We start from the raw sequence: 10,635 nt of genomic DNA, 5'->3' as shown, positions 1-10,635 counted from the left end.
ATGAAAGAAAAAAAAAAGAGATCATCATTCATGTTTCTTCCTAGCCGAATCTAGAGAAAAAAAAAAGGAACAAGAGCATTCGGTGATGAAAACAAGTTGTGTTCCTTGGTTCTTCTTGGCCGAATTGAAAGGAGGAAGAAGGGAGTGAAGCCATCGGTCATCTTACGTCAATATTAAGGTAAGGTGTTCATATTAGTTCTTGAAATTTTAGTTGATCTTGAGTGAGATATCAAGTTATTTTTTTTGTAACCCATGATGAAATTTTGATTTTTGGATTGAGTAAGGTTTTCGACTATGGTAGCTAATAATGGTGAGTTTTGTTGTTTCATGTTAAAGTTAGGTGAATGATGATAGATGAATGTTTGAACCATAAAAAGAATTCGGCTAACTTGTTATGAACTAGGGCCGATTGTGAGTTGGTTATGGTTGAATATTACATGCTTGGTAGAATGGTGGATGAAAGTGTCGAATGTGGTCTTTGGTTTGGCATGAGGTGATAAATAAAGGTTTAAAGGTAGCTTAAGTTAATTGATACTCACTAATGATTTGAATGGAAGCTTTGTTAAGTGTGAAATGAGTGGTAGAGAGAGAACTATAGACTATTGCGAATGTATGTTGGGTTGATAGAGTCTCCAAATTGATTTTATGTGAGTATGCATGACCGAATATAATCGGCGACATGAGTAAAGAAATGGGTTATTTGATATGTGGTAAAAGTTAAGTGTTAAACGAAATGGAAATGATATCATATTGGAATATGTATACTCGACCACATGAATGAACACATAGATTGGTGTTGCATGTATTCGGTTATAAGTAAGCATATTGGTGGCTTAATCTTGGCTTAGACAATCGACTAAAAGAGAGTGTGGGTTAATATGTTGAGTTGATTCATGATTTCATATGTATGTGACTTTAATGTCTAATGTATATATATATGGGTTAAGTACCTTGAGTTTCTCTTTCTGATGTTCAAATGATTAAATCAATTTATTTGTTAAATTAAGCTCAAGAGCAAAGGGGAACTAAATCCGATAAAGGGAAGGAAAAAGTGATCGAATAGCCGTCGAAATCGTTCGACAACATCCGAGGTAAGTTTTCGAGTAACGAGACTTAGTTTACGATTTGATTAAGTCATGACGTATGAGCATAACAAATATACGGTGATATGATGATTCTACTTGAAATATATGTTGAGTTAATTAGTCTATACGTATGACGGGTAGCCGTATGTGCATAGAGATCGTGTCATAAAGCAAACTAAACCATGCTGTTTGTATGTGGCTAGTGAGCCGAAAATGGGAGTGCTTAATATGTGACTTGTGTTTGAACTCTAATTATGAAAATGAGATATAAATGTGTCATGATTTATTGATATGTGCATGAATATTCGGATGATAACTGGGCTAAGTCCCGAAGGCATTTGCACTAGTGACTAGTTCCGGGCTAAGTCCCGAAGGCATTTGTGCGAGTTACTATATCTGGGTTAAGTCCCGAAGGCATTTGTGCGAGTTACTATATCTGGGTTAAGTCCCGAAGGCATTGGTGCGAGTTACTATATCCGGGCTATGTCCCGAAGGCATTCGAGCAAGTAGCTATATCCGGTTAAATCGCGAAGGTACTTGGCTTGGGAATGAGCGACCTTGCTGTAATAGTTTCAATTAATACGCTCGTAAAATCCCAGCGATGAGGTATGTTTCGTATATGCTTTGAATTAGTTGATCCCTTACAAATAGTATTCGCTCAGTCGATAAATGAGCTACCGGCCTTTGGCTAAGTTGATCTTTTGTGCATGAATATAAGGGTTGGTAATGTGAAGTAAGTATGATATTGAGAATTTGTGCATATGAAATTATCCGTTTAGCCATATGAATGCTACACTTTCGTTGTGTCTAATTTCATGGCTCAAAACTTACTAAGCATTAAATGCTTACTCCGTTTCTTTGAATCTCTGTTTTATAGATTTTAGTTCGTCAGCTATCGGACTCGGGATTATTGAAGTCAAAGTCGCCCACACTATCAAAGCCCCTTTTGGTACACTTTTGTTTGAACTTTGAAATGGCATGTATAGGACTACCCTTTTTGATGTTGGTCATGTACCTTTCGGTATTGTACAAATTTGGATAGCCATGCGAAAATGGCTTATATACATATTTTGAGCATAATGTTATAATCATCTTGTATGTATATGGTTATTGAGAGGTGTGGATGTGCTTGGCAATGATTGGCCATTGGAATGGTTAATCACAATCATGTTTTGTGCTATATATGCTAAAGGGTTAGTTAAATCATGGAAACTATGTAATAGGTAAAGTCTACCCTAAAGGCAGATGCTGACAGCAGCAGTGGTGTGAATTTGAAAAATCACTAAAAATAGTAGGAATGGAATTAAATAGTGAATAAATTATTTAATCGAACCTTGATGAATCTACTTCCATATGGAAGAAACAAAACGGTCATATGAGTCGTATTTTAAGAGATATTCAAGTTTTCGTGGGACAGGGCCAGAGCGATTTCTGGATCCCTTGATCTGACTTTGGAAATTCATTATAAATTAACCAGAGATAATTAGAAGTCATGACATATATGTATAGATTCCTTTTTGAGTCTAGTTTCATTAGAAACAAATGGAATAAGAATTTAAGCCTTGTATAAGGAGTTATCTAAGTCGCAATGCAGGAAGGTCAGGGTAGTCGAACCCTGTAACAGGGGAGACTTTAACTAATAAACTGTACTAATTGGCTCAACCAAAAATTCTATAAAAAAAATTTTGGATGGATATATGAGTCTCGTTTCAGGGAAAAATTACTAGACTGATTTTCGAGTTTTGGAACTCAAGATATGATTTTTAAGGTGACAGTGACACAGTTAGTCAGCTGTCTGGAAATTTTTAAAATGGACTGTGAAAATAAGTGAATTTAGTCTGTGAACCCCTCGTGTCCGACTCCGGTAATGGTCTCGGGTATGGGGTGTTACATATCTATTGCCACACTTTGTACTTTGCAACTAGTTCATTTTTATTTATGATGTCCACCTCTTGTTTTATTATGAGAAAAATAAAAATTCCTAATAAAATATAATCCTAAAATATTAAATAATCTAAGAACAAAAATAAAATAAAGTCAAGATCCCCTATTTTTATGTATTTGCAAATCCCTCCGAATTCGACTCATCTTTTGCTCCATTGTCTTTGTTTTTGCATGAATTGATTTGCTTCCTCTTCGATAGTGGACTCCATGGTTCAAATATGAAATCTGGAAACTCAGACACAAAAATAAACGGGCCATTGAATATTTTCGTAAGAATGCTTCTCATTGAGTCATCCTGTATTTTTGAATATCCCAATAAGCTTGTTGTTACCACTACATATGTTGCATTATATCCATCAACTTTGACAGCTCATCCTGAAGATCTAGGGGAGGTGATTGAGTCCTAAACATTGAACTTGCGATGTCAGGTTCGGTTACTGGTTCCATTGGTTTTGCCTTATTAGGGATTTCAGCTGACTGCATTGGTTCGATCTCTATAGGATCTTCTTCTTCTTTTTCTTCGGGATCCTCACTCTCTTTAACTCGTTGCTGGAGAATAGAATCTTCGGCTATTTGGTAAAGGTCCCAATTTGTGATTGTACCCTGGCTATAACCTATCTTCTTTACATTTGCAAGAATTTTAGCTTTCAAGCACAAAATTGCTATCGTAAAGGGAAGTAAGCTAGGCCAAAACATCTAGTGGCACAATTTTGCATTTCTCTATGGATGATTTTTCCCACATCAATGGTCTGTCCAATTAAAATTGTAACGCCCCGAATTTGGGCCTAGAAGTATTAGGTCTTGAGCATGGGAACAGTTAGAAGGCTACACATAAATATTTAGTTGTGCAAGAAAGTGACACAATTGTGTATCTGATTCAGTGGTTAAGTGCTCTGGGAAGTGTCTAAGAAGTCTTGGGTTCAAGCCTGGACGTGTGCAAAAAAAACTTTTTTTAAGGAATAAACCCTGTCTCTAGTTAGTAGGCTTTTAAATAAAAATGGGTGAAGCATGAAATAAAGAGCTTGCTGGCCTTGGGGATAAGTGGCATGTTATTTCTGCCAAAGGACTGAGGTTCGAATCCTGGTGATGGCAGTGGGGTGTTTTATTTTGTTGCTCTTGCCGTGTGAGTAGTTGAGGTTGACCGAAACTCTACTGAGTTGAGTGGAGTCTGAATTGCTGATTGAGGAGATATTTATGGAGGGATTTTAGGAGGGATCTAGGGAGGAAATCATGGGGAGTTGAGGGGAGAGGTAGAGTTGTGCCGAAATTGAACTGTGGGCACACAAGAATTCGGATTTGGTTGCTCCCTCTCCTCATTTTCGGTTTCTATCAATTGCTATAGGGTTCCTTTCACTCTGGATTTTGGGTGGCTGAATATTGCTATTGACAATTCGGGATCTTTTCGTGTTGGCCTATCTTGGTTCTTATCTTTTTCTTTGGAGGCCGATAGTGCTAGGGAGTTTGGCAATAGCTTTTTTCCTTACTTATTTTTTCGGGTTCTCACTTCTCTCCTTAGTCGAATGCTCTCTGCTCCTCTCTCTTTTCTTTTGGGACTAAACAACTTCCTTTCTTTTGTATCCTAGTACCTTGGCTGAATATTGCTTTTCTCTTCCTCTCTGTCTTTCAATTTTGGGCAATTCCTCTTGTCCCTTTGCTTGTTCTCTGTTGTTTTTCCTCCTTTATTCTTCCTCTTTTCCTCCAATAGGCGTGTGTTGGCCGAACACGATAGGTAAGTCCCTACTTTGCTTCTACTCCTTCCGGCTTTTCTCTTCTTTTCCTATATTGGTCGTTACACTCCTTTCTATTTACTGATAGATCAATTCTCATTTTGCTGCTGTTATTGCTAGGGGTGTGTTGCGCTAAGCCTTTGCCTCTATCATCATGTGTACTTTTAGCTCTTGTGTGGATGTAGGTCAATTATCCTTTTCTTCTAATCTGAACTATGCGTTTTCGGTAAGTGATTATTCGTCTAATGCAAACAGCTCGTTTGTTTGATGGTTGATAAGGTTTGGTTGGAATGCAGGTAACCCTTAAGGCCTAATTATTAGTCTCTTGCAGCGGATTAGGTGGGCAAGCCACAATCGACCGATCTAAACAAGTGATAGGTAATCTTTTGGATAAGTGTTTTGATGGGAGTTTTGATAATTCGATTAGGATGTGGCTAACTAAAGCTTGTGATTGAGTATAGGTTGGAGTACTCGTGGGCTAGTTTCACACGTTTTCACAAACAGGTGTGTAACCACACTACTATACTCGTAAATCAGCAAAAGTTGAACTAAGTGACCGTCAACACTACACGAGTGAGCGCACGCTCGTGTGGTAACTCGAATGCCTAAATGTGGGCGTAAAATCGTTAAGGTTGGCCATGAGAAATTTTATGGTCTGCGGTCAATTTGGGCCATGATGGGCCGAAATGGGCCGTGTAGGGCCCACGAGCCCCACGATCTCGTGGGGCCCCACACGGGTGAACCACACGGACGTGTGGGGATTATTGGGCTAGGCTGTGTAGTTCACACAGCCAAGGTCACTCTTAGGCTCAGTGGGCCACAAGGGTGTGTGGGCCCACATGGGCCAGCATTATGGGCCTTGGGCCCATTTTCACTATTTAACTGTTAAGGTTGTACGGGTTGCCTGAGACGACTATGGACCTACTATTTGGTCAGCAAGTATACCCAGACCACAATTTGATGAAATGACTGTTATACCCCTATGAGGTAAATAACTGATATGCCCCTATGATATGTATAACTGTATTCGAGCAAGACATTGTTGCATACACGTATGATATTATGACATGACATATTGCATGGGGATGGGTTTACTATATTTGGAGGAAGTGTACTATATTTAGTGCCATTGTAAATACTATTTAGTGCCACAAACAATGCTATTTTTGGTGTGTAGGGATGGATGGGTTGATTTTATCCCCACATGGTGTTTAGGGCTGGACGGAGTGGTGTGTAGAGGTTGGTTGGGTAAGATTTCTGATTGCATATCTATACTGTGACCGCTACTGAATTAGGCTAAGGCCAACACTGATACTGATACTGTAATGGGCTAAGGCCCTAACTGAAACTAAACTGTTACTGGATCGGGCTTAGGCCCAGACTGTATATGCGTACTATATGATGACTATTACTCATTGAGGGATTACACAGTAAGTTTACATAAACTCACCCTTATGCTTTTCCGCAGAAATAATCCTTAGGTGGATCAGTGCTGCAAGGGACTTGATGGTGGCCACACAACCGCAATTGCTTCCATTTTTAACTTTTAGTTTATAAGTAATTTAATTTAGGGTTTTTTTGTGATAAGGCCTTTTTAAGTTTTTATTTTGATTTTGGGATTTATTTACTTTGAATCATATCTGTTAGAAGTAGGCCACGGTTTTTCAAAAAGATAAATGCATTTCAAAACAGCACGCTATTGCAACACAATTAAAAAAGCTTCCGCTACAATCATGTTTTCTAAAATGCAATAACAATCTAATATGATTAACACTTTGCTAAACCAACTTGAGTTTTAACAATGAGTAAGCTATTCTAAATTTTTAGTAAAGATCACAACGAGGTTTTAATATAAAACGGATTTTTCAACGGAACTACATTTTTTTGAAATACACTTCAATGTAACATCGCAGATTCGACCATAACGTCTAGGCCGAGTTTGGGGTATTAGAAAATTGAGTATAATAAGACCATTCGTTTTAATGAAATTGTAGTCCCATGTGAAATAGGCATAAGGTTGAATCGAATGAAATAGAACCATACCTTCGCTAGTGGTGTCAAATATTCACTACAGGAAAATAAGGCTTTAGCGGCGTTTTTAGCGGCGTTTTATCAACAAACGCCGCAAAAATTTTAAAATACAGAGCAATAGCGGCGTTTTAAGAAAAACGCCGCTAAAAACAGAGCAACAGCGGCGTTTTTTTACTAAAACCCCTCTAAAAACAGATCATTAGCGGCGCTTTAGGTAAAACACTGCTAAAAACCAGATCATTAGCGGCGCTTCGGGTAAAACGTCGCTAAAAACCAGAGCATTAGCGGCACTTTGGGTAAAACGCCACTAAAAAATAGATCATTAGCGACGCTTTGGGTAAAACGCCGCTAAAAAATAGAGCATTAGCGGCGCTTTCGATAAAACGCCGCTAAAATCGAAGATTAGCGGCGTTTTGTAAACGCCGCTAAAACTGAAACATTAGCGGCGCTTTCGATAAAACGCCGCTAAAAACCAGAGCATTAGCGGCGCTTTCGGTAAAACGCCGCTAAAAGTCATAGAACCCCTAAACCCGAACAAAAATCATAAACACTAAGCTTATAACCCTAAAACAATAATTATTAAAATTTATGGTTATACAATATATTAAACATTCTCTTATATAATCGTAAAAGAGATAAATAGTATTGAATTTAAAATATTAATTAAATTAATTATCATTATAGTTTAAGATATATGGTTTAGGGTTTAAGCGAGTTTATGAGTTAACTATATATGGTTTAAGATTTACGGTTTAGGAGTTAACTAGTAATTGAAGGTTTATGATGAATTATGGGTTTAGGGATTATGATTTAGGGTTTAAAGGTTAGGGTTGAAGTTTACAATGGGACAATTATTAACTTCTTAAGAGATAATTTTCTTTCCAGATTCTTATAACATGCATAGGATGCTATTAAGAAAGGGTGATTTTGAATGTGGAATTAGCATTTGTTGAACTATTAGCTAGAAATTAACTGAAGAACATTTAAGATTCATGCTATTTTGTATATACTTATATTATTTAATATAAGAATATAAACATATATATATATGTGTGTGTGTGTGTTTTAATTTGTACTACACTAACATTGCCCACACAAATTCCCAATAATATGTATATGATTATGGTTTAAGGTTACTGGATTGATTTCTGGGTTTAAAGTTTGGGGTTAGGGTTTTGTGTTTGTGGTTTAAGGTTTAGGGTTTAGAGTATCGGGTTTAGGGTTTTAAATATAGAGTATAATTGTGTACATGAATTACGTAATTTGATGTAGATCTTGTAAAATATTTACGTTATTGATATAATAAATAGCATCATGTATTTAATTTTTAAATTAATTTATATGCATACATAATATGTAATTTAAAATGTGTAATAAATAAAATTAAGTTTCAACTATAGTTAGGGTTTAGAGTGTAAGTTTATTGTTTGAGGTTTAAAGTTTAAGGTATAATATTATTATTATTGAATATTTAATATTTAGAATTTTATGAGATTCTTGGGAATTTGTACTAAACCTAATATAAATATATGAAATATAGATATTGTACTACACTAACATTCATCACAGTAACATTATTTAGATATAATTTAAAAGAAATTCTAAATATATAGTTTTAAATTTTGATCAATTTTTATAAAATATTAAGGTATTAGCGGCGTTTATGTATAAACGCCGCTAAAGATCAAAAATAGCGACGTTTTTCAAGAAAACGCCATAAAATTTCATTATACATTACAGTAAAACGGCGTCGTTTCCTCTGAATAGTAATGGCTTTAGCGGCGTTTTTGTAATAAACGCCACAACTCTATTAGAACGGCGTCGTTTTGTAGTGTAGATAAAAGAGGCATTAGTGGCGCTTTGCTGAAAACGCCGCAAAAGGTCTGATTACGGCGGCGTTCTTGAAAATACAAAATTTCCATATTTTAAGCGGCGTCGTTTTTCTCTCCGAGGTTTATGGCCTTTACCGAAATCAATTTCATTTTTGCTAAGTAATTTTCCCTATTTCATCTCTTGCTTCCTAAATCCTAAAACACCTCTTCTCTTTTTTCCCCAAATCATCCCCTAATTCCCTAAACCCGAAATCCCTAACATTTTCCCCAAGTCCCCTTTTTTTCCCCTATTCTGTTCCCCCATCCCCAGAATCGCTAACATTTTCCCTTTCCTCTCGTCGATGGTCATACGCTTCATGGGTTTGAAATGGTTAGTTTTTGAGTCCCCTTCAGATAAATGTTTAGTTACTGTATTACTTGCCTTTTTTTTTTGTTTGAAATGGTTTGAAATGGGTTTGATCTCGATGATTATACCCTTGTTTTAAGTAAACCCAATACAAGATGCAGTCTTTGTTTTTCGAGATGTTGATTAGGTTTGCGGTTTCTTGTAAAGCTAGGGTTTTGTCTGAGATTTGCATAATTGTCAACAATGCAGGTGTCCTGATAGTTTATTTGATTATTATGGGTGATGTTATGTCTGGTTCGGTTCGTCATATTGGGGTTCTCGATCAGTGGTTAGGACTGGTTTTTGGGTTCATTCGGTTGCAATCTTTTATGTACAATTTTTGGTGGTTTATGATATAGTTTGGTTTTGTGAGGAGGGGGCTTTCTTTTTCTTCTTTTTTTTCAATTTGTAATCAAACTCTGTTTTCTCTCCTTTGCTGATTTGGTTTAACTTTTGATTCTATTGAAGGAGAGAACTGTACCTACAAATGTTTGAAAATAGTGATTTTGAATTTATTGAATAGGTATTTAAACCGAGTTGAAATCATTATTATAAAAATTTTAATTGAATATAAATTTTTTTCCAAATAAAATTAGACTTAGAATATAAAGCAGATAAAAACATTTATGATTATCTACATGCATAGCTAGTGTTATTGTTGAACTATGTTTAAAGTGAACTGAATTTGAATTTGAATTTTAATATTTGATTCAAATAGTTGGATAATATGATCCATTTTATTTTTAATATATTTATTTGATATTATTTAAATTTAAGCTAAGTTGTTTAGGGTGATTCGATATTTACTTTAAATTAAAAATAAATTGGGTCAGTCTCGAATTAAATTTTAAGTGAATCAAAACATTTTCATTGGTTGATGTTAGGTCAAGAACACCTTATTACAACGAAATAGAGTGTGAAAATAAAGGATCCTCTTTCCCATCCATATCATAATAATAATTAGGCTGAAGCTTGAATGGTTTAAAAACTTCTTTTGGACAGTGATGTTTACCTCATAGTTTATGTTCAATGAATCAATCCTATCTAACATGCAACAACAGCTTATATATATTGGATCTACTATGAGGACTATGAGGTAAAAACTTCTTTTGGACAGAGATGTTTACCTCATAGTTTATGGTAAAAAAAGGTCTTTGGCATTAACAGTAATATTGTTAGTGCTTATATATATTGGATCTACTATGATCCCAAATATATGGACAGCTTTCAAATTTACTGGAGCAATAACAGCTTACTGTCTTTTAATATGTATACAATGTAACTTACTGTCTTTTAATGGTATTGAGCTTGGTCCTATTTATCCTGTTAATGTTATACCAAATTGCTGGCTGTTTTTTTTAATCATTTTACTTGTTTATTCCCACCTGTTATTATGCAATATAATTAATATTATACCAATCATTAAATGTTGTTTATTTTTAGAACTCATTTGATTGTTTTGTCGACCAAAAACATACTTTTGTTCTTCAAATGCAATGAGTAGGGAAGTCTCTCGACATTATTAGAGATCAATCCCAAGCATCTCTAAATAAACCCTCAAGAAAACATTTCCGTTTCAATCAAGGTAACATGTTTTTCCTAACATTTATGTTTCTTTCAACATGTTTTTC

Source organism: Gossypium arboreum, chromosome 13 (genome assembly GCF_025698485.1).
Source record: "Gossypium arboreum isolate Shixiya-1 chromosome 13, ASM2569848v2, whole genome shotgun sequence".
Lineage (NCBI taxonomy): Eukaryota > Viridiplantae > Streptophyta > Magnoliopsida > Malvales > Malvaceae > Gossypium > Gossypium arboreum.
The sequence above is the reverse complement of the archived record's forward strand: the minus strand, read 5'-3'. Positions refer to the sequence as shown.